Source organism: Fukomys damarensis, unplaced genomic scaffold (genome assembly GCF_012274545.1).
Source record: "Fukomys damarensis isolate Sample0158 unplaced genomic scaffold, DMR_v1.0_HiC HiC_scaffold_14, whole genome shotgun sequence".
Classification (NCBI taxonomy): domain Eukaryota; kingdom Metazoa; phylum Chordata; class Mammalia; order Rodentia; family Bathyergidae; genus Fukomys; species Fukomys damarensis.
The window spans coordinates 79541862-79554101 of NW_022900926.1; positions in this window are offsets into that span (position 1 = coordinate 79541862).

The following is a 12240-nucleotide window of genomic DNA, read 5'->3' on the forward strand; positions in this document are numbered from 1 at the left end:
GTATATTTGGGAAATGAATATATAATTTCAAGTATCTAGGAAAAAAACTGTACCCATGATAGACATGATAAAAGAAGGCATCATTTAAGATAGGATAGGATAGAGTGACTTCCAGTTAAATCTCTATGACCTCCAAATCACCCCTATTTCTCCTCTCCCCTTTCTCATCCTTGTGATATGGCAAAGAGCCATTGTTATATTAGAGGTTTGAAATTTGACTTTATTCCTTACTGTTCCTGCAGAGAACACCAGAAAACTAATTTTTACCCTTCCTCTACTTTCTGATATGTCATTTATAGTTTCTCATTTGAATGTAATTTAATCTTGCATAAAATTAAATTGATTGTGCTTTCACTTACTTTTATCCCTTAAAAGCATTTTTTCTTCCCTTGAGTTATAGTATCAGTCTATAAAGGCCTGTGCATGTATGAATTTATTAAATTAACACACATTCAATGGAAACATTCAGATATGATTATTTTGTTATTCAAAATATGTAATTTATTTCCTTTGAGAAACCACTTATTCTCTCAAAAAATAACTTTGATAAAATATAATAGCATAAGATTGAAAACATGGATAGATTCTTTTCATTATGAGGGAATAAAAATGTTTAGTAAAATATGCACTTCCCACAAGAACTTCTTAAACATCAGTTCTAAAATGATAATGTAAATGCATTTTATAATAGTACTAAAATTTGTGGTAGCTTAAACTAAAATAACATTTTGTTATGAAAATGTTTACTTTTGATTGCTTATAGCATCAGATTCATTGCTATTATATTGTTTTGGCTGCTAGCTATGACCTAGTTTTCATTTATTTTTATAGTTTTTTTTGTTTTTTTAAACCCATGAAAACCACTCAATTTTTAAAAACATAACATGAAAATTTTATGTCAATCATAGCAGAATAATTCTAAGTTGTACTAATTATTAATTTGATGTGACTCTAAAGCTCAGCATATTCAACAATGGCAAGGAGGCAAAATGGTTGGTGCAAAGTAAAGGAAAAATGGAAAGTGGTGAGCGCAGAAGACAACAAAAGATAACCAAGAGGCAGGTCACAGGGCTTTAGAAGTCTTACAGTTTTACTATAAATGTGTTGAAAAGCCATGGGGGCATAATATTATCTTAATTACATTTTTGAAGGCTCACTATGACTATGTGCAAGTGTGGAATCAAAGTAATGACAGTGGTGGCTTGAAGACAGTTTTGCACTGGATAGAAAGATATGATGAGATTCAGGAGCTATAGATGTCTATACATAGGCCATTTATCTAATTTTACCTGCTATTAATATTGTATGCTACCTATTACTTTCACTGTCTTTTTCTCTCCCTTAAATGTATGTGCTTCTTTGTATTATTTGAAAGTAGTTATTTTCCCTTACTACCTTTCCCCTACCCTTCCCACTTCCCCTACACTTTTAGCCCTTTTCTTCCTATTTCACATTGTCAATTATATCATTAGGATCTTATGTACCATTATAGATTTTCACACCAGAGAAACTATTCGGTATTTACACATGTGTGACTTATTTATTTCACTTAGGAGTATATCCTCAATATGAGAAAATGAAAAAATGGAAATAAAGTATTGTAAATAGCTAAGGGGGGGGTGAAGGGAGGGCAGGGACAAGGGGAAAAAATGAGAAAAAAGACCTGTCATGTAAAGGTACAAGATCCCAGTAATGAATGTAATTGTACTGTATACCTAAAATGTACCAATAAACTCAATGAGAGAAAAAAAAGAAAGTAGTTATATTAAATATACATCACAAGCTTTTGCTTCTTCTTCTTCTATTATTTTTTAATTTTTTTGAGGTAAGATCCTCTCTGTAATTCAGACTGGCTTTGAATTTACTATGTAGCCCAAGCTGGCATCAAACTTGAGACAATGCTGCCTCAGCCTCCCATGCCTGTGATTATAGGAATGCACCACCACACCCAACTACTTCCATTACTTCTAATTCTTCAGTGTGTATTTCCATATTTCATAAAATTGGATCATGTCTTATATGATTACAATACAATTATTAGCATCAGTAAATTTAACATTGATAAACTACTTTTATTTAATTCTCATTCCTATTTCAATATTTTCAGTTATCCCAGATATGTCCATTATAACACTGTTCTCCTCTAATATAAGATTCAATACTCCATTTAATTGCCAAGTCTTTTAGTTCACTCTAATGTAGAACATTTCAACAAACATTTTATCTTCTGTAGACATATTTTAAGGCAGATCCAACTGATAGGATTATACATTTATACGAATGTGTCAGATGTGGGAATTGAGGAAATTAAAGATGATGACAAGATTTTTGAATTGTGAAACTGAAGAGATCTCAACCGAATGTCATAGATAATTGAGCCAGGAAAATGTAGCTGACCTAATCCACTCAAAGTCTTTTGCAGGATTTTTTAAACTAGAATTTGGGAAGTTGGAATCGTAGATCATAGTCTCTGAAGATTAAGAGCTAGTAGATCTTATATCCCAACTATATGGGGTGATTTTCTTAGGAAGTGCTCTGAGAGAAGTGAGGGAAATAAAACAGGAAGAAAAAGGAAGTTTAGCAAATTATCTTAGCTGGAGAATGCATCACTCTGGGCCTGCAGGGAGCTCCAAAGCAGGAACTGCATCACCCAGTGGATCCTACCTTGGGGCACAGTGGCCATTTTTGGTATGTAAGTGGCCCCTGGCCATTCTAGGGGTAATGGGAATAGAGGTAACTACCTAGGTATGGCAGATTCACTTAAGTGGGACAATTTAAAAAGAAAGAAGAAGAAGAAGAAAAAAAAAAACAAAAGAAGCATCTAAGAGCTCTAATCTATCAGTCAAAACTCTTAGCAGCTGGGGATAGACGTACTCGCTCAGAAAAGTTCTGAGCAGGGCACCAACATACTCACTAAATGCCTTCTCTTGAGTGTTTCACTAGAATAAATTATATGTATCAGCCTGATATCTAGGCATAAACTGAGAACAGAATTCGATTAGCACCCACACACATAAAAGTTAATAGTAAAATCTTACACATTGGCTGCTGACTAGAATTCCTCTATTTGAAGATGAGTATAAGAAAAATAAACAAAGAGTTTATGAGGGAAATTTCAGAACAGGAGTAAAACAACATCAAACTAAATAGAGGAAAACTGAAAATTGGTACGTAAAAAAGTAAATAGCTGGAGACATACCTCAGCTATTACCTAGGTAGACTATGTGAGGCCCTGGATTCTATTACCAAGCAACACACAGGCACACAAGAGAAAGACCTGAGAACCTTAATAGTTTTGTTAAGATATAATTTCTATATCATGAAATTCATTGATTGAAATGAATAAAAGTATTTAGGGCCAGGGCTTTAGCTCAGTAGTTCTGCTGCCTGCCTCACAAGTGCAAGGTCCTGAGTTTGATCCCCAGTACCAAAAAAAATTAAATTAAATTAAATTTTTAAAAAGTATTGTATTTAGAGTTGTATAAAAAGTACAGTCTTATTTTAGAACATTATGATCATTATAAAAAGAAGTTAGATAACCATCTACATCTTCTTAGTGCTAGTCCTAGATGAGCCTGTGGTACAATATATATTCTCTCTCTCTCTCTCTCTCTCTCTCTCTCTCTTTTGTCGCAGGGATCAAACTCAGGACCTTGTGCTTGTGAGGAAGGCATAGTGCCACTGAGCTAAAGCCCCAGCCAATGTATATAGTCTATATATTATTAGTACATGTTTATAGTACATAATGATTATATTCACGGTAAGGAGATGACACATGTATATAACTCACCTTAATAGTCTTTACATTCTCTTCCCTTCCCACCTTTTCTCTTCACTTTCTGATCTTCCCATTTACAAAAGATTTATTTCTCTATTTCCTATTATGTATAGTTTGCTTTTTATTAATATTTTGAGTTTCTCATATAAGACAAATCATATCCCTGATTTATTTCACTTAACTTTAAGTGAAATAAGTTAAGCTTGCATGTCTGATTCATCTCACTTAACATTATGGTCTAAAGGAGTATACATTTTCATATAAATGACTCAACTTTATTCTACTTTATGAATGAGTACTACACAGTTGAGTATAAATACACTCTATCCACTAACCTACTGATGGACATATAAGGCATTTCCAGGATTTAGCTACTATGAATTCTGCTAGAAACATGGCTATGCATGTGTCACTACATATTATCTTTAACTCTTTTGAGAAGCTACCCAGTGAAGGAGTAGCTGAATTAAACAGAATATCAATTTTTAGTTTTTTGAGGAATTACTATGCTGATTTCCATAGAGGCCGTACTTGTTTTCATTCCCAAAAATGTATAACAGTTCCTTTTTCCCCACAGCTTTGTATTTGATTTCTTGATACTTGACTCTTTTTTTTTGAGACAGGGTCTGCTTCGTAGTTCAAGGTGGCCCTGAAGTCTATGTAGCCCAGGTTGGACTCGAACTCATGGTGATCCTCTGCTTCAACCTCTTGAGTGCTGGTATTACAGGTGTGTGCCACCACATCCAGCTGATATTGACATCTTTCTCAGTGTTTTTAAATTTGCATTTCACAAATAATCAATGATTTTAGACATTTTTAATATACTCACTGCCTTTCTATACTTCTTCTGGGAAGTATCTATTCATTTCAGTTGCCTATTATTTGGCTGGATATTTTACTTGGAGAGGTCTAATTTTTTGAGTTCTTTATATGTCCTAGACATTAGTCCTCTGTCCAAAGTACAGTTGGTAAAAATGTTCCCATTTTGTAGGTTGTCTCTTCGCTCTGTTGATTCTTTCCAGTGCAAAAGCTTCTGAGTCTATATGATCCCATTGATTGATTCCTGTTGTTATTTAGGGTTCTGTTCAGAAATTTCTTGCCTATGCCTAAGATTTCAAGAGTTTTATACTTTATTCTTCCAGTTAATATTTAGATTGTTACTGATTTTTATTTGAAATTAGTGCATGGTGAGAGATATGGGTGTAGATTGAATCTCTTGCATATGCATATTTAATTTTCCCTGCACAATTTTCTAGAGTGGTGACTTTTGCTCCAGCATACATTTTTGGCTTATTTGTTGAAGATCAGGTGGCTGCATGTGTCTGTGGATTTTTGTGCATTCTCTATTCTGTTCCACTGATCCACATGTGTTTTTGCACCAGTTCATGCTAATTTTATCACTATTGCTTGTAATATAACATGAAATCTGGGACTGTGATGCCTACTTTTTGTTATTGTTTTTTTGCTTTGTTGTTGTTGTTTCAGACATGTTCTCACTATGTAATTCACACTGGCCTTGAACTCACTATGTATCCCAGGCTAGCCTCAAACTCATGCCAATCCTCCTGACTTAGCCTACTGAGTGCTGGTATTACAGGCATACACTACTGTGCCCAGCGCTGATGGGTTGCTTTGATATTGTTACCAGGATTGTTTTTGCTATTCTGTGTCTCTTCTTCTCCATACAAATTTTAGGACTGTTTTCTTGAGTTCTTTGAGAAATGCTGCTGTTATTTTTATTGGGCTTGCATTCAATTTTGGAATATGGACATCTTTACAATATTAGCTTTGCTCTACATGAACAGGGAAAATCTGTCCATTTTCTTAAGTCTTCATACTCCTTTTAGAGTACAGTAGTTATTGTTGTAGAGATCTTTCACTTTCTTTGAAAGGCTAATTAAGTATTTAATTTTTTTGATGCTATTGTGAATGTTAGTGTTTTCCTATTTTCTTTCACAGTAAATTCATTATTGGTGTAGAGGAATGCTACAGACTTTGTGTGTTGATTTTGTATCCTTCTACATTTCTGAATTTGGTTATCAATACCAGCAATTTTGGGGATATTTTGGGTATATATAAAATGTTTTTATTTCTCTTGCTTTATTGCTCTAGCTAATGTTTCAAGCACCATGAACAGGAATGATGAAAGTGGACATCCTTGTCTTGTTCTTAATTTTAGAGGAAAAGATTTTACTTTTTCCAATTTAATATGATGCCAGCAATAAGTATGTCATAAATGGCTTTTAACAGGTTGAGACAAAGTCCTTACCTTAGTTACTTTTTTGTTGCTGAGACAAAATACTGGACACTCAAATCTGAATAAAAGTATGTTTTGGCTCACAGTTTATAAAGGTTTTGGTCCATAGTCAGCAAGGCACAGCAGAGAAGAAACAGTTCACAGGTGGGTAGGTGGGAAATAGTAAGGCTTCCTCCTTCCTTCCCTTTTAGTTGGTACCACCTATACCCAGGGTAGATCTCCCCTCTTCAGTAGGTTCATCATCCACGTGCAGAACTATACTAAATCAATCCATGGACTGATCCAGTACCATTCACCCATGATCCATTCACTCCCCAAAGCCCCACCTAGATGAATGCATGAGGCTCTGAGGAGACATCTAAATATAAGCCATTCTGTCCCTGGCCTCCAGAAGTCTCATGCACATTCCTTTATGCAAAATGCATTTAGGCCATCTCTAAGAGTTGCAAAGTCCTAATAGCTTCATCATTGCAGAAAAATACAAGTCCAAATTCTCTCAGATTTATGGCAAATTCTTAGCTGTGAGCCCCTACAAAAATGAAAAGAAAGTTGAATTTTTTAGTCCCTGACATACAAACATTCAAGTTATGATCTTTTGCATGTATACTATATAAGAATTGCTTTGTTGGATTATGAAGAAATCAGACTTTTCCTGGAACGGAATTCATTTGTAAGTCAGGAACTCACAGCACTACTGAGATACAATGGCACAAGATAAACATTCCCACTCCAAAAGTAAAAATAGAGATAGAGAAAAGAATCAGACCAAGGCAAGACCAAAGCAAAGCAAATATTAAACTGTAGTTCCACGTCTAGCACAGGAGGTAATCTGTGGCAAGATATAAACTCCAAAGGACTGCCCATGGTTGTAGCTCTCAAGACTTCTCTCTTGGGCTGACTTTGTTCACTTCTTGAGGCTTTAGAGTCTAATAGAGGCAGCATATAGTAAGTATCCAGTTAATGGTAGCTGTTATTCAGGTGATGACATGCATGATAAAAAGAGGAATGTAGTAGGCCAAACAAAGCCTCTCAGAAAGACATAGCCTAACACCCAGACCTGTAAATACTATTTTACAGGGTAAAACATATGATGGAAGGGAAGAATACTTAAAGGAGGAGTCTATTCTGGATTTCCTGGACTAAGGGTCCACTCAGATGCTCCCTTAAAATATGAGGCAGAATTTTGAGACACAGGAGAAGGCAAGGTGAAGAGAAAGGCAGAAATTTTAGCGATATGACCACCAGAAGGTAGAAGAGACAAGGAATATATTCTTTAAAGACTTTGGAGAGAGTATTTCCCTGCCCTTGATTTCAGACTTCTAGTCTCTAAGAACATGGAAGAATAAATTTCCATTGTTTCAAGTCACACAGTATGTGATAATTTAGTGCAGTAGCCACAGATATAAAATACAAATATAAAATACATAGTCCTGCTTGTGAACTGAAGAATTGTTTTCTGAACTGAAGTAAACTTAAAGAGGAAGGGCACACAGCCAGCTACTACTATGTAAAACTATCAATTTTAAAAGTGATATGAGATATAAAACACCGTATTTTTTTCTAAGAATTCTAGAATGTTAAGAAAGCATAAATTGTGGGCATGGAGATAGTTAAGACCAGAAATCAGAGACATAGGCAAGTCCAATTAAATTTTGTTTAGCAGAGCCAGGAGGCCAAAACTGCTTTGTCTTCGGCATTAGAGTTACTTTAAATCACGAATGACGGATCTTTTTGTCTTGTCTTGGCCACAATTATTGAAGAACTATTTTGAGCCTCATGTAGAATATATAATATAGTTAATGTATATAAATAACAATTTCTTTGTGAAGACTTTTGTTGTGATTTTTTTAAAAGGAGGACAAAAATAAACAAAAAATTAGTGGGATGTTTGACCTTGTTTTGTAAAAATAATGCATCAATGTCTGAAAGGAAGTGGTTGCAATTTTTATTGTGTTCTCAAGGTACATGTCAGAAAAGTTCAATCTGATTTTACTCCTGTGTGCCTTATCTTTGAAAATAGTAATTCACAAAGGTACCGATTGATGGAAACAGGAGGCAGAATTCTGTTGTCACCTCACAATCCCTGCTAAGCACTGTGTAATGTGGTCATAAACAATATTACTAAAAATCACATAATAATGCTAAAAGTTTATGATCTTGTCAGGCTGCATTGCTAGCTGTCCAGGGCCACAAACAGCCCTTGAGATGAGGGTTGGACAGGCCTGTCTTAAAGCTACACCCCAATCTCCTACATTAATATCTACATTTTAACAAGATTCTATGTCATTTCACCTATTCTGAAGTTTGACCAGCTTGCCTCAGAAGAAGGCTACTGAGAAATTGTGAAATATTTTAAGTAGACATGTGATGATATTTGCATTTAAAATCATCCAATCTGGAGGTATTTTGGAGAAAAGATTTAACAGGTGTAAAACCGAAGTCAGAGGCCAGTAACTGCTATAGTAATATCAACAGTTTATAAAGATTTAAACAAAGTTGTGCAATATAGATGGGGAAAATGACACAAAGAAATATTTTAATGTTGTTCACACCTAGGTTACATAATGTGTTTACTTATTTGGATCTATTCAAAATTTTAAAAAGAAAGAAATGAGTTGAGAATAAAGTTCCCTGAAGATGTTCTAGGTTTAATCCCCAGTGCCACAGTAACACAGAATGAGAAAGAGTGGAGGAAAAGGAAGAGAAGGAAAAAAAAAAGAGAGGGGAGGGGAGGAGAAGGGACAGGAAGAGAGAAGAGGTGAGGAGGGAAGAGAAAGAGGAAGAGTGGGGAGGAAAAAGGAAGGGGTACACGAAACTGTTCCTTGATTCGTTGAGCCTCCAACCAGAACAAGGATATGAAAACGTGTCAGAAAAGTTAAGAAGATTCTTTGGAGAGCTGTAACTATATTGTGAGTGCTCACTTTCAACAGGCACAGATGAGTACTACTTTCTAAGCTCAAGTCAGATAAGGTATACTAAGAGTAGATTGTAGGATATATTGAACATGTGTTTCATACAATTGGAAAATACAAAGAACTAGTTAGTGAAGTTGTGACACCGAAAAGCTTAACTGAACTATAGACTGGGGTTTGATACCACCCTCCTGAAATTTGAAATCTAAGAATATGACTGGCTGCATAATACTAGAGGCAGAAAGGTAGTGTTGCTTTAGGATTGCTCGTAGTTCTTAAAACTTATCAGGACAAAGTAGTAAGCCAAGAAGAGGATTTGGGTGGGTCATCCTGGGTTGTATATTAGTTAAGATTGTCTCCTGAGAAACAGGGCCTCTCTGGATTTGAAGAGATATATGAAACAATTCACTGTGAAAACTGACTCACATGATTATGGAGACTGGGAAGTCCGACAGTATGCCATTTGCCAGCAAGAGGTCCAGGAAAGCTCATGGTATAATTCAGTGTGAGTCCAAATGCCTAAGAACCAGGAAAACAATAGTGTAACTCCCAGTCAAAGCTTAAAAACTGGAAGATGGGAGTGGAGAACTGGTGTAAATCCTGGAATCTAAAGACCTGAGAACCAGGGCCACCAATGTCCAAAGTCAGGATAAAGATAGATGCAACAGCTCAAAAAGAGAAAGCAAATGTACCCTTCCTATGTTTTTTATTTTATGCAGACCATGAAGAGGTTGGGTACGCCCACCTACACTAGTGAAGAAGGATCATCTTACTCAGTGTGTTGATTCACATGTTAATCTCTCTGGAAACACCCTCACAGATACAGCCAGAAATAATGTTTTATCATCTATCTGGGTCTGCGTTAACCAAGCCAGTGAACAAATAAAATTAATCATCACAGGTTCTGTCCAATAAAGCTCTCTAGAGAAGTAAGGAGTTTCTTTAAGAAAGAAAGTATACATGCATATTAGGCTACACAGGAACTGAAGAAGGAAAGATGCATCAGCTAGGTAACAGCAGGAACTGGGAGGGTCTAGATGGGAAGTTTAAAAAGTCCTCAGAAGTGTTTCCCAACAGAAAACATCTCTATTAATCATTTACCAGGACCTACATGGGGCCCCTACCTTGAGACCCAAAGAGGGAAAACACTATTTGGCTTTGTAGCCAAATAATAAATTTTCTATATTGCCTGACCTCCTCTCCATTCTCCACCTATTCAGGGATGTGTGTGGCCTTGAAAATGACAAACAGAGGGTGGGAAGGTGTTGTGATGTGGAGAAAGCAGAGAGAAAAATTACCAGTTCACTTCCACAGTTCTGACTTTCAGCATCAGCTGTGGCTAAGCTGGGTAGAGGGAAAAGTAGCACTAAAGCCAATTTTGGATTTTCATTATTACACAGTACTGAATACTATAATTACAATAGTGATTGTGGTCTATGAAATGTCATTTTACTTTAAAGTATAGTAAACTGTTACAACATAGACTCCAGCAGAGTTTTGTTGAGAAACAGAAATTTGTACAGATAGCCCCATTTTTACTGCATCAAATGAAATTTAAAAGAACCATTAAAGAAAAAATACAGCTTAATGTTGGCTGTATCAAAACTTTGCTTGCTATATAGATTTAAATTTTTAGGAAATGTGGCTTTTTAACACTGAGTATGGTACTACACACCTCACTTAGGAGAGTGAGGTAAAGCATTGTGAATTCAAGTCTAGCCTGCACTATATATCAAATACTCTGTCTCAAAAAAAGATTATTTCTTTTTAAATTTATCTTCCTATCTCATAAACACTACAGAGTTGAGCTGATTCTATTAGACCAAAAGATGCTAAACAGAAACAAACAGAATTTTGGTACTACTGTCAGTTGTGGGCATTAAAACACATTCATGTCCAGGATACACCAATCTCAACCTCTAAAGATTTCTAATGCTAAGACAGAGCTGTCTATTTCCATAATGTAAAACCATAAGAAGATATGTTATTATTTCTGCTTTCATAAAAGTAAATACTATAATTAGTGCTATACACATGATAAAAAAATGTTGCTTAATCTTGTTTTGCTTAATATGTATTTATAGTTCTTTGATGTGTTTTTGCAAAAGCTTAAAAGGAGAAATTCTCCCAGAGAGCATGTAAATCACCATTTATTTGCAGACATTCTCAACAGCAGTTGTTAAACATTACCAGCCCTGTTCAAAATTTATAAATCTAAAGTTTTATGCTGAGGCAAGGACAATTTCCCCCTTTACTCATAACTGGCTCCCAATTTTAAATTTTAAAATGGGAAATTGATAAAATTAACTTCATACTCTTAAAGAGGAATTTAACTTCTTGTAACTTTTAACATATCTTTTAAGTTATCTATCCATACCTTTATAGCTTTATTTTGTATAATAAATTAAGCACCAAGTGACAGAATGGAACCAAAGTGGGCCCCTTCTCCTGGTCCTAAAAATCCTAGAAGGGAAAAAATTAATACAGAAAATAAGGTAGATCTTGATTAGTTTATCATCATTCCTGAGGTCATCCTCATTTATAAAAGTCTATATCTGGCCAAAAGTTGGTTCTCTAGTATTCATCATAGAAGATAAAGTATTTTTTCAAACACAGCGAAACTGTATCTATCACAACTGTCAAAGGTCTTTTGACCAAGAAAGTTTCACATTAGAGGATGGGCAAAGTGGCTCTAAGATATTCTCTTGCAGGAAGATGGCAAACTCCTCAGAGACTCACTTTCTTTATCTATAAAGTTTAGATAATAACTCATAAATGCTCTATTGTTCTGGGAAGAAGTGCTTGACACAGGTCTAGTAAATAGCAGATGAGTGTGCAGTGAGTTAGCGATCATCTGCACATGCTAAACAGTGTTGATGTTATGTTATAATTTATATGTAGATGCCCCCCCCAAAACTTCATGCACTCATAGGTGGGGTCATGTGGGGATGATATTCATCAGTGGGTTACTCCACTGATGCGTTTATAGCTAAATATGATTTGAGAAGTAAAGCCTGGATGCAGGAGTTGACTCACTGTGGGTGTGGCCTGGAAGGGCGTAGCTCCTTCCTTCTTCCCTTGATTCCTCCTCTGCTTCCTTCCTGACAGGCCGAGAGCAATTTTCCTCTGCCATGTCCCTCTGCAAAGCTGCCCTACATTGGAGCCAGCTGACTATGAACAGAAACCTCTACAAACTGCGAGGCAAAATAAACCTTTTCTATTCTAATGTATAGGTGTTGAGTATTGTGTCTCTGTGACAAAAGTAACCAAGACATATTGTTTGCTATTTGTCA